Below are 20,375 nucleotides of genomic sequence, written 5' to 3' on the forward strand. Positions count from 1 at the left end.
TAGATAACTTGAAGTGGATACTCTAAAATGCGCAAGATAAGCGTGAGTGCTATGGATGGCCTTCTCGTAGGGAGACGGGAACGGATCCATAGTGGTGTATTGATATGGTGAATATGTGGACTCGTGTGTGCTTTCTCACCTCAAAGAAAACACTGGTAGTCATAGTAGAGGATAGCCAATGAGCAAAGCTGGCTTGCTACTGTTTAATTCCACCACCCCTTCATTTATACTGATGCATATGTAGCTAGTTTTGATGTAAGTCTTGCTGGGTACATTTGTACTCACGTTTGCTTAATTTATGTTTTTGTAGAGAGACTTCATTCTCACTAGTAGTTTCACGTGGGCTTCGACAATTAGCTTGGGAATCCCAGACAGGGGTCTAGTTCCTATGGAGGGTCTTGTAGATAGACATGCTTTCTAGCTTTCTCCCTTTTTAGATGTCTATACTCAGACATGTTTATGCTTCCGCTTGGCTTGTATGACTTTCTGTGAAGGGTCCTGAGACCCGCTGGTTGTAATAAATGCTATGATGGCTCTTCTGGGTCTTTATCTATATGAGTTGTTGAGCTACGTTGTGATGCCATGTTGTACAACGCATACTTGCATGTTATACGTACATGTAACATGTATTTCTATGTGTGGGATCCGACACCTAGTTGTTTATTCTTGGTAGCCTTCCTTATGGGGAAATGTCTTGTGGTGCTTCCACTGAGCCATCGTAGTTCGCTACTGCTCCGGAACACTTAGGTTGGCCGGCATGTATCCTTCCTTATTCCTGTGTCTGTCCCTTCGGGGAAATGTCACGTTGTTCCTTTAAGTCCTTGTAGCTTGCTACGACTTGGGTTCATAGGTTGATGACCGACACGTTCATTGTTGGGTTACGTATGCATGTCCCTGTAAGTTTGTGTCACCTTGGGTTTATGACTACTCATGTCGGCCCGGGTTCTCTGTCATATGGATGCTAGCGACACAATCATATATGTGTGCCAAAAGGCACAAACGGTCCCGGCCAAGGTAAGGCTGCAGCCGTGGGAATACCGTGCGTGAGGCCGCAAAGTGATATGATGTGTTACGTGCTAGATCGGTGTGACTTAGGATCGGGGTGCCGACACCCCGATCCCTCGCCGTCACCACCATTCACTCCGCCATTGTCGAACTGATCGCCCAGACCACTCCATCGTCGCAGGAGACCACCAGAGATGCCGCCCCGTCGGCCACCACCGCCATGCCTCGTTGTCGACCTCGTCGGAGCTCCTTCCCTCTCTGTAGGCCCCAGAGACACCCCCACCGTGTGATCTCACCCAACGGCCACGACTGGATGACTTAAAATGACTGAACCATTTTTTATATATCGGTCGTTGCTACCTCTTGAGCACTGCGTTGGTTTTTCCCTTGAAGAGTTAAGGGTGATGCCGCAAAGTAGCGTAAGTATTTCCCTCAGTTTTTGAGAACCAAGCTATCAATCCAGTAGGAGGCCACACGCAAGTCCCTCGTACCTACACAAACAAATAAGAAACTTGCAACCAACGCGATAAAGGGGTTTTCAATCCCTTCACGGCCACTTGCAAAAGTGAGATCTGATAGAGATGATAAGATAATATTTTTGGTATTTTTATGATAAATATTAGAAGTAAAGAACGTAAAATAAAATAGATGTAAACTTATATGATGGAGAATAGACCCGGGGCCATAGGTTTCACTAGTGGCTTCTCTCAAGAGCATAAGTATTACGGTGGGTGAACAAATTACTGTTGAGCAATTGATAGAATCGAGCATAGTTATGAGAATATCTAGGCATGATCATGTATATAGGCATCACGCCCGTGACAAGTAGACCGACTCCTGCCTGCATCTACTATTATTACTCCACACATCGACCGCTATTCTTCAATGTAATTTTCTTTATTGTGGCATGAATGTTCAAATCTGAAAGATTCAAGATAAAAGTTTAATATTGACATAAAAATAATAATACTTCAAGCATACTAACTAAGCAATTATGTCTTTTCAAAATAACATGGTGATGACCCACAAGTATAGGGGATCTATCGTAGTCCATTCGAAGTAAGAGTGTCGAACCCAACAAGGAGCAGAAGGAAATGATAACTGGTTTTCAGCAAGGTATTCTCTGCAAGCACTGAAATTATCGGTAACGGATAGTTTTGTGATAAAGTAATTTGTAACGGGTAACAAGTAACAATTGTAAATAAAGTGCAGCAAGATGGCCCAATCCTTTTTGTAGCAAAGGACAAGCCTGGACAAACTCTTGTATAGAGAAAAGTGCTCCCGAGGACACATGGAAATTATCGTCAAGCTAGTTTTCATCACGTTCATATGATTCACGTTCGGTACTTTGATAATTTGATATGTGGGTGGACCGGTGCTTGGGTGTTGTCCTTACTTGGACAAGCATCCCACTTATGATTAACCCCTATTTCAAGCATTCACAACTACAAAAGAAGTATTAAGGTAAACCTAACCGTAGCATGAAACATATGGATCCAAATCAGCCCCTTACGAAGCAACTCATGAACTTGGGTTTAAGCTTCTGTCACTCTAGCAACCCATCATCTACTTATTACTTCCCAATGCCTTCCTCTAGGCCCAAACAATGGTGAAGTGTCATTTAGTCGACGTTCACATAAAACCACTAGAGGAAAGACAACATACATCTCATCAAAATATCGAACGAATACCAAATTCACATGACTACTTATAGCAAGACTTCTCCCAAGTCCTCAGGAACAAACGTAACTACTCACAAATCATATTCATGTTCATAATCAGAGGGGTATTAATATGCATAATGGATCTGAACATATGATCTTCCACCAAATAAACCAACTAGCATCAACTACAAGGAGTAATCAACACTACTAGCAACCCACAGGTACCAATCTGAGGCTTTGGGACAAAGATTGGATACAAGAGATGAACTAGGGTTTTAGAGGAGATGGTGCTGGTGAAGATGTTGATGGAGAATGACCCCCTCCCGATGAGAGGATCGTTGGTGATGACGATGATGATGATTTCCCCCTCCCGGAGGGAAGTTTCCCCGGCAGAACAGCTCTGCCGGAGCCCTAGATTGGTTCCGCCAAGGTTCCGCCTCGTGGCGGCGGAGTTTCGTCCCGCAAGGTTGCTTATGATTTTTCCTCTGACGAAAGACTTCATATAGCAGAAGATGGGCACCAGAAGCCTGCAGGGGGCCCACGAGGCAGGGGGTGAGGGAGTCCTGGACTAAGGGGTCCTCGGGCGTCCGGCCTGTTATCCGTGGGCCGGACTGATGGTTGTGAAGACATGAAGACCGAAGACTGTACCCGTGTCCGGATTGGACTCTACTTGGCGTGGAAGGAAAGCTTGGCAACTGACTATGAAGATTCCCTTTGATGTAACCGACCCCATGTAACCCTAGATCTCTCCGGTGTCTATATGAACCGGAGAGCGTAGTCCGGATAGGAGAGGCTCATTACCATATTCACATAGGCTAGACTTCTAGGGTTTAGTCATTAAGATCTAGTGGTAGATCAACTCTTGTAACACTCATATTCATCAAGATCAGTCAAGCAGGAAGTAGGGTATTACCTCCATAGAGAGGGCCCGAACCTGGGTAAACATCGTGTCCCCCGTCTCCTGTTACCATCGATCCTAGACGCACAGTTCGGGACCCCCTACCCGAGATCCGCCGGTTTTGACACCGACATTGGTGCTTTCATTGAGAGTTCCACTGTGCCATTGGCAAAGGGCTCGATGGCCCCTTCGATCGTCAGTAATGACGCTGTCCAGGGAGAAACCTTTCTCCCGGACAGATCTTCGTATTCGGCGGCTTCGTACTGCGGGCCAACTCGCTTGGCCATCTGGAGCAGATCGACAGCTACGCCGCTGGCCATCAGGTCAGATTCGGAAGCTTGAACTACGTTGCGGACATCCGTGGAGACCTGATCTTTGACGGATTCGAGACCGCGGCAATCGCTCCCCGTCGCCCCAATGAACATGGCTTAAACCTATCATCGGGCCACATCCAGGAGGTAGCTCCTGTAGAAACTCTGGCCTTAGATCCGGAGCATATCAAATCGTTCGAAGATTGGAAGCTCAACCCATCACGGGGGCTACCGATTCTACGGGGTTGGAGCCGCCCGCAGATTCCGCTTCATAAGTATCTGCATCAACGGAACCCCGGACTCGTCTCCAGTGTCGAGTTCCGAAACCTACGAGCCCGTGGATACGGAACTCGATCGGTTATCGATCTTCAAGTTCAGCGCCGCACATGCCTTCCTACACTCGCCCATGGGAGACCTACTAAAATCATTAAAAAACCTATCCCAGGGAGATGACTCGTCGCTGAACTATGTTCGGTTCGAACTTACGGCGGATGATGGAGAATTTTGCTTCCCACCCGCCACCCACTTCACAGCCACCGTTGAAGACCCAACCAACACGCCTGACCCCCACTCCGAAGACATCGAGAGTATGGACGACGATGAGGGGCAGGGCCAGAGCTTACTACCCGCTAGACACGGGATGGCCACTTCCTTGTATGACGTGTGTAGACACACCTGATGACGCTCTCGACGATGACAAGGAGGATCCAGTCAAGGATAAACCTCCTGGTACACAGTCCGAACACCGGCGCCCACGGCGCCGCTCTAAGTCACATCGCCCAAGAGAAAACACTGCTAGCACCAGAGAAGACAACACTCCGGACAATGAAGACCTTGTTGAGGTAGAATCCGAACAGGAGGAACAGGAAAGCGGGCAAGGCAGCTTGATGGACAGGCCACATATGGAGACTCAGAGGATAGTAATTATCTCCCACTCTTCGAGGATGAGGAGAGCCTTGGCAACGAGGATTTTATCTTGCCTAAGGAACCTCTCGAGCAGGAGCGCTTTAAACGCTGGCTCATAGCCACAGCGAGGAGCCTAAGGAAGAAGCAGCTGCAGCTTCAAGCGAGCCAAGATTTGCTCAATGATAGACGGACCGAGGTCCTGGCCGCCGAGGAATACGGCCTTAGCGGCCTAGACAAAAGCCACCCCAAGTATAGGTGGCTCCCTCAATACGATGGCAGGGTGTTGAAGCCCACACCACCATCAAATGATGCGGTAGGCCGACCACAGTTCAGTCCGGATAAAGCAGCAGCCCAAGCAGAGCACCATACCAACCCATCCGGCCGTCAACATAAGAACAAAACAGCTCGGGCGAATACTCGTGACATCCAACAAGACCTGGAGGGTAGAACATGACACACAAAATCGATATACAGATCGCGGGGACATGCCCCGACCGGTGATGAGGGTTACCTATTCGTACATAACAGAGCCGACCATGGCCGGTCCGAACACCGTAAACGGAGTCCGCCGGAGGTGCTTCATAGTGTGGCCCAACATAGAGGAGCCGCACACCCTCTCTGCTTCACTGACGAGGTAATGGAGCATGAATTTCCAGACGGGTTTAAACCCATTAACATCGAGTCATACAATGGAACAACAGATCCCGCGGTATGGATTGAAGATTACCTCCTCCATATCCACATTGCTCGCGGAGACAACCTTCATGCCATTAAATACCTACCTCTCAAGCTCAAAGGGCCAACTCGGTACTGGCTAAACAGTTTGCCAGAAAATTCTATTGGCAACTGGGAAGATTTGGAAGATGCCTTTCAAGACAACTTCCAAGGAACGTATGTCCCTAGATGCCGATGACTTAAGTCATATTGTCCAGCAACCCGGCGAATCAGCCAGGGAGCTCTGGACCAGGTTCTTAGTCAAAAAGAACCAAATCGTCGACTGTCCGGACGTGGAAGCCCTCGCGGCCTTCAAACATAGCGTCCGGGATGAATGGCTAACACGTCACCTCGTTCAGGAAGGACCCAAATCCATGACATCCCTCACTGCTCTAATGACTCACTTTTGTGCGGGAGAAGACAACTGGCTCACTCATAAAAGCAACAACGCCAGCGACCCGGGCACTTCCGAAATCCAAGACGGCAACGGCAAGCCACGATGAACCGAACACAATTGTCGCAATGACAATGAAAGATCACGCGACATAGCGGTCAACGCCGGATTTAACAATCCAAACCCCAGCCAACGGAAAAAGCAACCGAAGGCAAACAAAGACGGACCATCCACCCTTGACAGGATATTGGACCGACCTTGCCAGATCCACGGCCACCCTGATAAGCCAGCTAATCATACCAACAAAAACTGTTGGGTCTTCAAGCAGGCAGGCAAGCTCAACACCGAACACAAGGGGAGGAGGCCACCAGGCGATAAAGACGATAGACCGGCTCACCAGCCAAACACCAGGGCCAGAAATAGTTTCCCTCCGAAGTTCGACCACTCCCGGAACGGAAATAGTAGTTCGGCTTCCGCCACCCACCTCATGCACCAGCAAGACTTACACCGCGTGTGTATCACTACGCACTCAAGATACCATGGGCATTGGCGGAAGCACAATACGGACGGCCCTGCAAGCACTCCCGTAACGTTTTTATCCGTGTTCCTTTTTCTTTTTTCACTATTATCTCGTAAAAACAGGTGACAAAAAAGACAGTATCTACAACAGACTCTCTCGGAGTTCGGATCCGTACACTCACCTAAAGGGGCTACTTCCGTTAAGGATTACCCTCCCGAGGACGGGCGGCGCAGACGTGCGACAGGAGGTCCAAAACAACTTTTTGAAGACCGCACTCTTTATTTCGAGCCTGTACTATGCCTTGTTTCCTCAGTTCCCGACCCCGACCATGTCAAATAGCGGGGTTCGTGGTTTTTTATATGAATTTATCATTGGCATATTGCTCTATTTCCAGTAAAAATTTATCCGAACTAATCTTCCATACTCTTTCAACAATGAGTACGGCCTTAGCGGCTGCTTTACAGATGCACCTCGGCATAGCCTGCCAGGGGCTCGGTATGGGAACAAATGAGTTGCCAGTAAAAGTCCGAACAACTCTAAAGTGCACTTTGGTGTCGCAAGTTTGGCCTTATATGCATCAGCTCTGAATCATTGTCTTGGGTCAATAGTTGGGTTGTCCGGCTCCTGTGCTTGCTACCCTACATTCCGTTCTGTCGGCTAGGGTAGTAAAGGGAGAACTACTGTGATTGTGCCCTGGCCTAGACCGGATGAGCACCTCAGTAGAGAAAGCCGAAAACTGATTGTCACGATGCGGCGAGAGCTGGTCAACCACTTGACGACTTATTCGAATCTTTAGTGATTCTCCGTGTAACACGAGGGATCTTTTTCAGATCAACATATGTAAGGCACTATATTATAATCCACCGTATACATACCAGGGGCTATGTCGTAGCCCCACCATAAAACTCCTATGGCTAAGTGAAGGTGTTAACGCCCTATAGTCCGATTGCCTGGTTCGCCGCATTATCACCTCCTTCACGGACCAAAACGTTGGATAAATAGTGATTAAATGCTTTTCCAAACACCCCCGTACTTCCTACGAGGGGGCTGAAGCCGACGACTGGAAAACTTTCAGATCACATTAAAACGGCCGCATAGGAGGAACACAAGCTCTTGAGCAAAACATAAAAATAGATTAACTATAAAGCTGTCTGTTACATCCATTATACACATCACTCGAACATTATGTCTTTCGAGCATTTACCCTCTATCAAGCGGGCGGCCTCTAAGACGTCTTCAAAATAGTGCTCCGGTTCACAACGGTCCTTGCCCTTGGGTGGACTCCTCGCCGCAACATCGATGGCCTTCATCTTTCCCCAAAATGTTTTGACTCAATGCATGCCGACTGCTTCACAGCGTCGATATGTGGCACCACGTCAACAAGCCGCCGCACCAGGCCAACATAACTACTCGGAATAGGCTCACTTGGCCACAACCGGATTATGACGTTCTTCATGGCCTCACCGGATATCCTATGAAGCTCGGCCCACTGGGACATCTGTTCATTCAGCAACAGAGGGCGCTTCGACGCGCCGAATTGTGACCAGAAAAGCTTCTCCGTTACATACCCCTCTTGTGCATGGTAAAACTGCACCGCATCGGAAGAACTCTTCGGTAAGTCCAAAAATTTGTCCGGAGAACTCCATACTTGGCTAAGCTGAGCATAGTTCGGATAGCAGAACTTAGTTTGTAGCAAAAAGGGCTTGCCAGCCGCAATCTCCCCAGCTTGCGGGATCTCCTCATGGGCCGCTCTGGATTCAGACCGTGCTTCTCTCGCCTCTCGTAAAGCCTTGTCAAGTTCAGCCGTTTTGGCTTCATTTTCCTTCTCAAGAAGTTTACAGCGGCTAGCCGCATTCTCTAATTCGTGCGCCATGGTGGACATCTTCTCCTTGTCTTGGCGCCGTGCAGCTTGTTCGGCTTTCAACTCAACCGATGCCTTTTCGGCAGCCGCATTACTAAACCAGGCTTGCTCCTTGGCCCGGACTAGCTCCGGCCGAAGAGCCTCCATGGCGGCAGCAGCATCTGCATTCATGCACATTTCATATAAAACTCTTTCTAGAGTCAGGCTTCAATTACAAGCACATTGGTGTAAGGAATGCTCGAAATATATACCTTGCGAGTCGTCAAGACGCCTGTTGATCAATGCAATGTCATCCTCCGCAATATCCAGCTTTCGCTGCAGTTCGGCTACTTCTGTATTTCGGGTAGCCGCAGTAGGGGAGGCAGCCTGTATTCCAAGTAAAATCAAGGTTAGTACCTGAACATATCTTTTCGATCCTCCGATCCCTTCCTTTGAAAAGCAATCCGAGTATCAGGGGCTACTGCATATACAACAGGTGCATTCTGTCAATAAAATACCATTGGCAAAATTACATCACAAACCTCAAAACCCCTTAGGAGGCTCGTGAAGGCCTTGTTCAACCCGCTCTTCGCAGATAGAACCTTTTCGACCACCGTAACCATCAAGGCACAGTGTTCCTCCGAAATGGATGCTTTTCGCAGCACGTCCGTCAGCATTCCCGATGTTTCTGGGTCTTCAGAAAACGCCGCCGGAGTACGGCATTCCTTTGAAGGAATCTGCCCACTCGCCTCCAGAATCGTCTCCGGCTATAAACCGGATAATTCGGGGCCGTCATGCTTGATTCCTGAACCCTTAGTAATAGAGGCACCACCTTCGGGTAATGCCTTCTTCGTTTCCTGCACTACTTGTCGATCGGGAGGAGCCCCCCAGGACGATACCTCGGAATCATCCGCCCTGTTGGGCGGGGAGGCCGGAGAAGGCGTGTCGCTCTCCATAATCTCTGGAAGAAGGTCTCCCGAGGAGGAGGACGATTGAGAAACACCATGCGTTAACCTGCGAGGACGTACGTATGTCGGAGGATTACTTCAGTAATAAGAAAGGAATGAGGTATGATTAAAGTACCCTGCTGCACTTACGGTTTGGCCGAAGGTTTGTACTCATCATAAAGCTCTACATAAACATTGCTTGCCCGGCCCAAGCCTCCCGTCGATGGCGTTTTCCCTTTCTTGGAAGGTTTCCCCTCCTGATCTTCAGAAGCGGCCCTTTTCTTGCCATGGAGGGCTTCCTCCGCACCTTCGCCCTTGGGCAAGAGGGTTTCGGTTTCCCGGAACACAACGTCTAATTTATCCTTGGGGTGGAGACCACCTCCGGCCTCCCTGTTCTCGCCCTCCTCCGCAGACACCTGGTACGGTGTCGAAGCCAGCATCCTCGTTAGCAGGGCATTCGCAGAGTCTTCGGGAAGGGGCGCCGGACACCAGATCAACACCGCTTTCTTTATCCAGTCCTGTGAAGGGACGGATTGTTCAACATCTTACCAAGACATACTCGAATAGAGGGTATGCGGATATTGAATACTTACCGAAGTGTCCCGATGATTGCAGTCGAGGCCAATATCTTCGGTGGTGTCCGGCCATTGCTCTCGCTCCCCGAAATATAATTTCCACATTCCTTCGTGCGTGGTGCTGAAGAAGTGCTGAAGAGTCCGCCGACCTTCTGGATTAAACTCCCACATACGGAGAGGCCGCCGCTGACACGGCAGGGTTCGGCGGACTAGCATTACTTGAACGACATTCACAAGATCGATGCCCTTCTCGGTAAGGCTTCGGATTCAACTTTGCAAAGTCTGCACTTCATTGACGGATCCCCAGTCCAATCCCTTATTGATCCATGAAGCAAGCTGAACTAGAGGGCCGGGTCGGAACGCAGGCATAGCCACGCGGCTCGTTGATATAAAACCACCACTGATGCCATAGGTCGCAGGACTCGGCGAAAGATCCTTCAAACCAAACCGCGCTGGCAAGCTTGCCTATTATGACACTGCCGCACTCTGCCTGCTCCTCCTCTGCCCCCTTGGCCTCACGTCAAAGGTCTTGAGCCACAGACCAAAGTGCGGAGGAGTCCGGAGGAAGGCCTCACACGTGACGATAAATGTCGAGATGAGAAGAACAGAGTCCGGGGCAGATCGTGAAAATCTAGCCCGTAGTAGAACATGAGCCCCCGGACAAAGGGGTTAAGCGCGAACCCTAACCCGTGGAGGAAGTGGGACACAAATACTAGCCAGATTTGGGGGTGGGAATAACCTGCCCCTTTGCGGGAAGCCGATGAAGGATTTCTGGGGTCAGATACCTCGCCGCGCGGAGCTTCGCAATATCCTCCTCCGTGACAGAAGAGGCCACCCACCGGCCTGGACGGCTGGACCCGGACATGATTGGGGCTGGTGGTGATTGGAACCCGAGGGCTAGAACTCGGGGTGGCTGGGGTTGAGGAAGAAGCCAGCACAAAAAGAAAAAGACGAGACTGGGTCTCTATATAAAGAGCCCGAATACTGAGCGTCTCCTCCTGGGTCTCGAAACTAGCCTATCCGCAAAGATTTGTACCCAGGGGACGGTTGGGTTACCCACGATTGCATTAATAAAAATCCCGTGAATAAGGGGACACGATCTCTGCTTTGACAAGACCTGCCAGTAAAACCGCGTCTCGAGACGTGGGGCGACGGGCTAGCCAACGGTTGGAAATAAAAACCAGGCAGGTGTGATATGATGTCATAAACAGCTGTCCGCAAATTGGACTCGTGGAATATTGTGTTCTCCCCAATTACATACACAGGTCCGGGTATACTTGCTACATCCGAAGACTATTCCGGAGTTCGGAAGGAGGGAACCCGCCTTGCAATGCCGAAGATAAAATCTGCATGCCGGACTCCTCGTCATTGAAGCCAGGTTCAGGGGCTACTGAGGGAGTCCTAGACTAAGGGGTCCTCGGGCGTCCGGCCTGTTATCCGTGGGCCGGACTGATGGGCTGTGAAGACATGAAGACTGTACCCGTGTCCGAATTGGACTCTACTTGGCGTGGAAGGCAAGCTTGGCAACCGACTATGAAGATTCCCTCTGATGTAACTGACCCCATGTAACCCTAAATCTCTCCGGTGTCTATATAAACCGGAGAGCGTAGTCCGGATAGGAGAGGCTCATTACCATATTCACATAGGCTAGACTTCTAGGGTTTAGTCATTACGATCTCGTGGTAGATCAACTCTTGTAACACTCATATTCATCAAAATCAATCAAGCAGGAAGTAGGGTATTACCTCCATAGAGAGGGCCCGAACCTGGGTAAACATCGTGTCCCCCGTCACCTGTTACCATCGATCCTAGACGCACAGTTCGGGACCCCCTACCCGAGATCCGTCGGTTTTGACACCGACAGGGGGGCGCGCCCAGGGGGGTAGGGCGTGCCTCCCACCCTCGTGGCCAGGGTGTGGCCCCCTCTTGTATTTTATCCGCTCAGTATTTTTTATTAATTCCAAAAATGACTTCCGTGAAGTTTCAGGACTTTTGGAGCTGTGCAGAATAGGTCTCTAATATTTGATCCTTTTCTAGCCCAGAATTCCAACTGCCGGCATTCTCCCTCTTCATGTAAACCTTGTCAAATAAGAGAGAATAGGCATAAGTATTGTGACATAACGTGTAATAACAGCCCATAATGCAATAAATATCAATATAAAAGCATGATGCAAAATGGACGTATCAACTCCCCCATGCTTAGACCTCGCTTGTCCTCAAGCGGAAGCCGATAACGATAGATATGTCCACATGCTTAGAGATAGAGGTGTCGATAAAATAAAATAAGGACATGAGGGCATCATGATCATTCTTATAACAGCAACATAAATGGATATTGTCATATGATTTCTTATGCTCAAGTAATAATCTATTCACAATGTAAAGTATGAATCAGAAACTTCATTGAGAACTAACAAACTATAATCTCAGTCATTGAGGCAATTGCAATTTATCATAACATTAGAAAGAGTCAATATAAGAGCTTTTCAACAAGTCCACATACTCAACTATCATTTAGTCTTTCACAATTGCTAACACTCACGCAATACTTGTGGTTATGGAGTTTTAATCGGACACAGAGAAAGATAGGGGCTTATAGTTTCGCCTCCCAACCTTTTACCTCAAGGGTAATGTCAACAATAATAATTCATGCTAACTTACATCCAATTGGATATATATATCAGGATCTTTCCAACACAATGTGCTTGCCAAAGGATAAAATGTAAAAAGGAAAGGTGAAGATCACCATCACTGTTGCATAAGAGTAGTTAATAAAAGTAAAAGATAGGCCCTTCGTAGAGGGAAGCAGAGGTTGTCATGTGCTCTTGGTTGGATGCACGAAATCTTAATGCAAAAGAACGTAACTTTATATTGCCACTTGTGATGTGGACCTTTATTATGCAGTCCATCGCTTTTATTTCTTCCACATCACAAGATTGTATAAAGCTTATTTTCTCCACACTAATAAGTCATACACATTTAGAGAGCAATTTTTATTGCATGCAACGATGAAAACTTACTTGAAGGATCTTACCTAATCCATAGGTAGATATGGCGGACTCTCATGGCAAAACTGGGTTTAAGGGTATTTGGAAGCACAAGTAGTATCTCTACTTGGTGCAAAGAATTTGGCTAGCAAGAGGGAGAAAGGCAAGCTCAACATGTTGGATGATCCGTGACATTATACTTTATTTCAGATGCAAGAAAACATAACCCATTACGTTGTCTTCCTTATCCAACATCAACTCTTTAGCATGTCATATTTTAATGAGTGCTCACAATCATAAAAGATGTCCAAGATAGTATATTTATATGTGAAAACCTCTCTTCCTTTATTACTTCCTATTAATTGCAACGATGACCAAAACTATGCTTGTCAACTCTCAACAACTTTTAATCATCATACTCTTTATATGTGAAGTCATTACTCTCCATAAGATCAATATGATCTCTTTATTTCTTTTTTCTTTCTTTTTCTTTTATTCCCTCAAGATCATAGCAAGATAATCAAGCCCTTGACTCAACACTAATCTTTATTATATATAGCTCATAGACTCGATTACATAGAATGATCATAAAGCAAAACTCAAAACTCAATCATACTAAAACTTTATACTACTAGATCAAGATATTACTAAAAGGATCGAACTAACAAAAACGGTAAAGATAGGAGTGTGATGGTGACACTACTGGAATCAGCTTCTTTGCCGTCCGCCATGGCGGACGGCAAAGGCTTGGTACACGGATGGCAAAACTCTTTGCCGTACGCTAGCGGACGGCAAACCGTCCGGATGAACGCATGCCAGCAAAGGCCTTCTTTGTCGTCCACTTCCTTGAAACGGACGGCAAAAGATTACGTCGTCCGCCATCCGAGGCCAGCAGACAGCAAAGACTACGGATGGAAGTGCGGTGGTGTGAGAGCCGTTAGGGGTTTAACGGTGCTCTTTGCCGTCCGCCAATGGACGGCAAAGAGCTCAGCTAGGCAGAACTTGGACGCTGCCACGTGTGTAGCTATGCCGTCCGCCGGCAGACGGCAAAGAGGTATGTATCTTTGTCGTCCGCTGGCTGATGGCATAGCTGGTCACTTTGCCGTCTGCCAGTTGAAGGCAAAATGACCAAATAGGCAGCCAGTGTTCCTAGTTTGCATAGGTGACTACCACGTGTCCTCTTTGCCGTCTGCAAGCGGACGGCAAAGAGGCTACATATCCCTTGATTTTATTTTAATCCATTTAATTTGACAGGGTTTCAAACACAGATATACATGCATACATATGGAACATATCCAACAACATATAACAGCAAGTCCAACATCATATTTAATCAAATCCAACAACATATATATCCAACATCATATTTCATCAAATCCAACATATCCATATATACATGCATAACCAGAAACTAGTTTCCAACAACATATCCATGCATACATATTGAACATAATCAGAATAGTACACTCCATGAATCCAAGCTTCCTCATGTAAAGCAAATCTGCACATTGGAAAGATGAAAGTTAGAAGAAGAAGAAGAAGAAGAGTAGTTAGAAGAAGACGAAGAAGAAGAAGATTTTTTTTCTTCTCTTTCTTTTTCTCCTCTCCTCTTCTTTATCTTCTTCTTCTTCTAACTAAGGTAGGTAAAAATGTCATTTTATTGCTAAGCTAGGTAAAATGCTAAGTGTAGGTCATTTTAGAACTAAGGTAGGTAAATAGGTCATTTTGGAGCTTAGTAAGGTTATTATGTCATTTTCGAGGAAAATAAGCTAAGTCTATATCATTTTGGAGCTAACAAAGATTATCATGCCATTTTTACCTAAGTATGCTAAATACGTCATAAATGAACTGAATAAGCTAAGTATAGCTTTTTTTTATCTAACTTAGGTAATTATGCCATTTAGGAGGAAAATAAGCTAAGTATCCATTTGTAAAGCAAAACACTAGAGAAAACAACAAGTGTGATGAAGATCGCAACTAAGGTAACAATTGATCCAACGGCATAATGATACCAAGCCTCATTATCAATGGCATATTTTCTAATCTTCTTAAGCTTCAGGCGCATTGCATCGATCTTCAAGCCCATTGCATTCATCTTCATCTTGTGATCATCGATGGCATCGGCAACATACAACTCCAATGTCATCTTCTCTTCTTCAATTCTTTTAATTTTTTCATTCAAATACTCATTTTCTTTTTCAACTAAATTTAACTTCTCGACAAGAGGGTCCGTTTCAAATTCCGGTTCACATACCTCCTAGATTAAAATATCTCTATGTGAACTTGATGGCCATAATTTGCATAAATGCGAAATGCAACAAATAGTTATGAAAGAGAATTTACCACATCTGAATCATAAAGCGGGCGAGGGCCGGCCGGGACGGAAATCAAGACCATGGCACTATGTATAAGAAACAATCATACAAAGTAAGAAAATTATAAATACCAACTATATAAATCATATAGTCATACAAATAACTATATAAATCAAGTACAACATAAAAAATTGAATACCTAATAATCATTATCGGTAATGACGTGCTCGTCATCATCATTAATAAAAGCATCATCATCATCACTATTGGTAATGACGTGCTCATCATCATCATTAATAAATGCATCATCATGTGGAAGGCCACCTTTACGTAATCGTTCAAGCATTGACAGGTCATCTGCAGCAGTAACTTCTTCTTCTTCCGGCTCTTCTTCTTCCGGCTCAGGGGTGATGTCGGATTCACTATCGTTGTCAACTTCAATGATCTGGGGTGGAGTAGAGCGGTTCTTGAAACATTTTTGGAAAGACGTGTTTCTTGGAAGAATTCTCCTTCGTCATATGTGACCTCGTTAATGTGAGGTTCATAATCCTTTTCATTGGGGGGAGGTGGTCGAACACGTGGCGGCACTTCATAAACGACGTCCCAACCACTGAGATTTGGATCACTTTGACATGCCCACGGTAGATAGAAAACTTGGATTGCCTGTTGAGCCATAATATAGACATCGGGAACATCCAAATGGGTGCTTTGTTTGATTTCGACTAGCCCTATATGTTCATGAGTCCTTCTAGTCTCCCTCGGCTGGAACCAATAACATCTGAAGACTACGACGTTTGGTGGGTTTTCACCATAGAATTCAAGTTCATAAATTGCTTCAACTCTTCCATAATACTCGATACCTCCTTCACCGATAGCAGAGACACAACAATTTGTAGACTTTCGGTCGGCCATAGATAGCTCTTTGCCATAGGTACGAAAGCGATACCCGTTGATGTCGTATTTGTCAAATGAACGGACCTTATAGTCCAAACCATTAGCTACTTGTCTCAATTCGGCATCCATAATCTCTGAATTAGCCTACAAGTTTAATACGAAAGGATTGTTGCATTAGTCGCAAATTAGCCAAAGAAAAGAAAGGGTCTAATGGAAATTACCGTTTTTTTGAACCAAGAGATGAAACCGGGATATCCGGCTCCTTGTTTTGCCAGAAGCTCATACTCTTCGACGGAGTCCTTTTGGATCACCGCTCCATATGACAATATGGCGACGTATCGACTGCATCAAATATCTAGGAATAAGATAAGTTCAAAGGAATTAGAAGTTGTGAAACAATGTACCGAGATCTTACTCGATGTACGGCCGCACTTCTGTTAGGTTGTTGAAAAGATACATCGAAATGGTCCGCCATTCTTCAACATCCAACCTTACTGGTTTCCAACCACTGGCTGGTGTGAGATCCCCTTTGGATAGGCTGAGGTTGGATTGACCCTTTTGAGGTTCGTCAGCATTGTACCGAGTCTTCGGATTATGCAAATGATGATTTTTGGTTTGGTAGTGTGCTGTCACGAAGTTTGCCGCCTCCTCAGTGATGAATGCCTCCGCCATCGATGCTTCTATTCTACGTTTATTTTTACATTTTGCTCGAAGCGTCTTCTGCATCCTCTCAGATGAGTAGCACCAACGATTTTGCACGGGCCCCCCAATCGTGCCTCGGTCGGGAGATGCAAAATCAAGTGTTGCATTGGATTAAAGAAGCTTGGCGGAAAGATCTTCTCTAACTTGCAGATCAACTCCGGCGCCAACTGTTCCATTTCTTCTAGGAGGCCAGGCGATAGTTCTTTCGCACAAAGAACACGGAAGAAATAGCTCAGCTCTGCTAGTACTAGCCATCCATCCTCAGGGATGAAGCCACGCAACATCACCGGCATTATCCGCTCAATCCATATGTGCCAATCATGACTTTTTAGACCAAACATTTTCAATTTTTGAAGACTCGCTCCCCTCTTTAGATTTGCTGCATACCCATCGTGGAACATCAACTGCATTTTCACCCACAAAATAATTTCCTTCATAGCTGGCCTTCCAAGATTGAACCATGCCTTTCGCTTCGTCCAGTTGATCCCCTTTCCTTTTGGTTCTTTCATGTTTTGTAATGGTCTATCACATAGCTCCTCTCGATCGACTCTAGCCCTAGTATTATCCTGTGATTTCCCCTCTATGCCGAACAATGTACCAAAAATGGCTTCGGCGATATTCTTTTCAGTGTGCATCACGTCGATGTTGTGTGGGCAAAGGAGGTCTTTGAAGTAAGGCAGATCCCAGAAGCATGTCTTGTGAGTCCAGGCGTGTTCCTTATTATACCTCTTGAAATACCCTGGACGCTCTGGATCTGGCTCGAGAGCGTTTAACTGATCTAGGGTCTGTTGGCCTGTCAACTCAGGTGGTGCAGAGTGTTTGACAACTCTACCTTTGATGAAGTTCTTCTTGTCTTTCCTGAACTTATGGCCAGGATGTAGAAACGGTCTATGCAAGTCGAAGCAACTATACTTGCACCCTGCCGTCAGCCAACGAAACTCAAGAGCTCCCTTGCATGTGGGGCACGGGAACCTACCATGCACACACCAGCCAACGAATAGCGCATACGCCGGCAAGTCATGCGTCGAGTACATGTACCAGGCACGCATTATGAAGTTCTGTTTGCTAAAGGCGTCGTATGTCTTGAACCCATTATCGCAAGCTTCATGCAATTCGTCCTTAAGCGGCTGCATCTACACATTCATATTGTTCCCCGGATAGTTGGGCCCTGGAATTATCAACGTCAGGAAAATATTCTTTCGTTGCATAATCTGCCCGGGGGGAGATTGAGTGGAATGACAAACACATGCCAACAGCTGTATGGGGCTGCCATCTGACCAAACACACTAAACCCATCTATGCTGACGGCGACTCGAGGATGCCTTGGATCTGCCGTTTTTTCCTTATGTAATGCATCGAAGCGCTTCCACGCTTCACCATCCGATGTGTGCACCATCATCACATTCCCATCTGCATCTAGTTCGGTTCTTTTGCCCGATTTGTGCCATGTCATCTGTCTGGCCGTCTCTTCAACCATGAAAAGACGTTTAAGTCTTGGTACGATTGGCATATATCAAAGAACACTAACGGGTATTTTGGTCTGCGTCTTCTCACCCATACCGTTGTCTACCACAACATACCTAGAAGAACTGCAAATGGGACAATAGTTCAAGTCCTCATACTGAAGCCTAAATAAGACACATCCTTTCTCACAGGCATGTATCTTCTCATAGGGCATCTTAAGAGCACGGAGGATTTTGTCTGACTGGTACAGGTTTGGAGGTAGCACATGGCCTTTGGGTAGAAATCGTCCGAATACTGTCATCATCGTGTCGTAGCATTCTCTGCCCAAGTTGAATTGAGCCTTCAAAGCCATTATTTGTGAGATGGCATCCAGCTGACAAAGCTCAGTGTGCTCGTGGAGAGGACGTTTTGAGGACTCCAACATTTCAGTGAAGGCCTTTGCAGATTCCTCCATCTCCTCGTCCAAGTCCCGAGCATCGTCAAAGTCTTGCACCATGTCTGCGGTCCCGCTACCATGCTCATCGGTGCGACGACGAACCTCGGCTCTGGCACGTTGGGCAGATTCACCATGTAATGTCCAGACCGTGTAACCAGGCGTAAAACCAAACTTCTGCAGGTTTTTACTCATTTGAAGCTCGTCCCTCTTTTTATAGTTGTTGCAACGGGCACAGGGGCACCAGCTAAATTCCTGGCCATTTGCAAATGCAGCTCTAACAAACCCCTTGGTTTTTGTTAACCATTCCTCGGTCCAAACTTTCTGACTAGTGTAACCGGTGTACATCCATGCACGATCACTCATATTGACTTCCTACTGGACACACAAGAAATATATACATAATTAAGCAAACCATATCCATCAGTTAATGGAGTTTGTCAGTTTTATTACGTCCATGCAACCTACACGCTAATAGGTAAAGATAGGTCCTAATCCCACCCGAGTATGTGTAGATCGGGTTCGTTTTCCCATGCTCTGCTCCGGATCCGACAGAAAATTTCGGCAGCACCTCCCCGCTGTTCTCCTGATACACGTCTCGGCAATAAGCAGAGAGAATGTGTACCCGGAGAACAACAGGGAGGCACTGACGAAATTCTGCATCAGATCCGGAGCTGAGCATATGGGAAAATGAACCCAATCTACACATACTCGGGCTGTCCATGGATAACATTGGACAATTCGAAAGAATCACGATTATAAATATGCAAATGCATGCATATTTATAGATGTAACCCTTTCGAATGGGAGACGCATAGTGGTTACGCATACTGATGATTGACACCTATAGCTAGCAAGTTTCATCGGGAGATGTCATTTGTGCTCACCAACGAACGCAGGGGCGGAGCTCGTCGAACACTAGACCCTCGCAGCGACGAAATAACTACACATTTAAATCCAAAGGTGAGTAACATAGCGAACCCCTAACCCGCTCATCCCCGGCTAAACTAAATAGCAACGACCATCGGTGCAAGTTACATGAGGCGGTCGGCGTTGAACACTTGATCCACATCCCACAAGTGAAGCCGCCGCCCAGCATCCCGCAACAATAGTTCTGGTGGCCGATGACGGTCGAACACCTTGGCGAATTTGTCTGGCAGCCTCTATGATGAGGATTAAACCCAAGTTTTGAAATTTCAAACAACCAAACCGACTTAAGTTAGTTTGGGTGTTTCAAGTTTCAACACTTGCCTTTTAATTGTCATCGCAGAGGCTGCCAGACAAATTTGCAATGGTGTTCGACCGCGATCGACACCGAGAATAGTTACTTTGGGACGCCGGACGTCGGCGTCACTTGTGGGACGTGGATGTAGTATTCGACACCGACGGCCACATGTACCTCGCAACGATGATACTTGCTATTTAGGGTTCCATCGACACCGAGGAACCCCCTAACCCGCTCGTCCCCAGGCTCCCTTTTTTCCTAGTTCTTTTTTTCATCTTCAACTTCTACTTCTTTTTTCATCATCTTCTTCTACTACTACTTATTGTTATTTTTTCTTCTTCTTCTTCCTCTTCTTCTTTTTCTTTTTTTTCATCTTTCTTGATTATTCTTAAAAACAGGAAAAAAACCTAAACAAAACTATAAACTAAATGTAACCTAAAATAAACTAAATTAACCTAAACTAACCTAAACTAAATAAAATAAACTAACCTAAACTAAACAAATATAAACTAAATCTAAAAAATAGAGAAAAAACTCACCACGATGAAGGGCGGCGGCGGGGCAGGGCCGGGCGGTGCGGC

This window comes from Triticum aestivum, chromosome 4D (assembly GCF_018294505.1).
Source record: "Triticum aestivum cultivar Chinese Spring chromosome 4D, IWGSC CS RefSeq v2.1, whole genome shotgun sequence".
NCBI lineage: Eukaryota > Viridiplantae > Streptophyta > Magnoliopsida > Poales > Poaceae > Triticum > Triticum aestivum.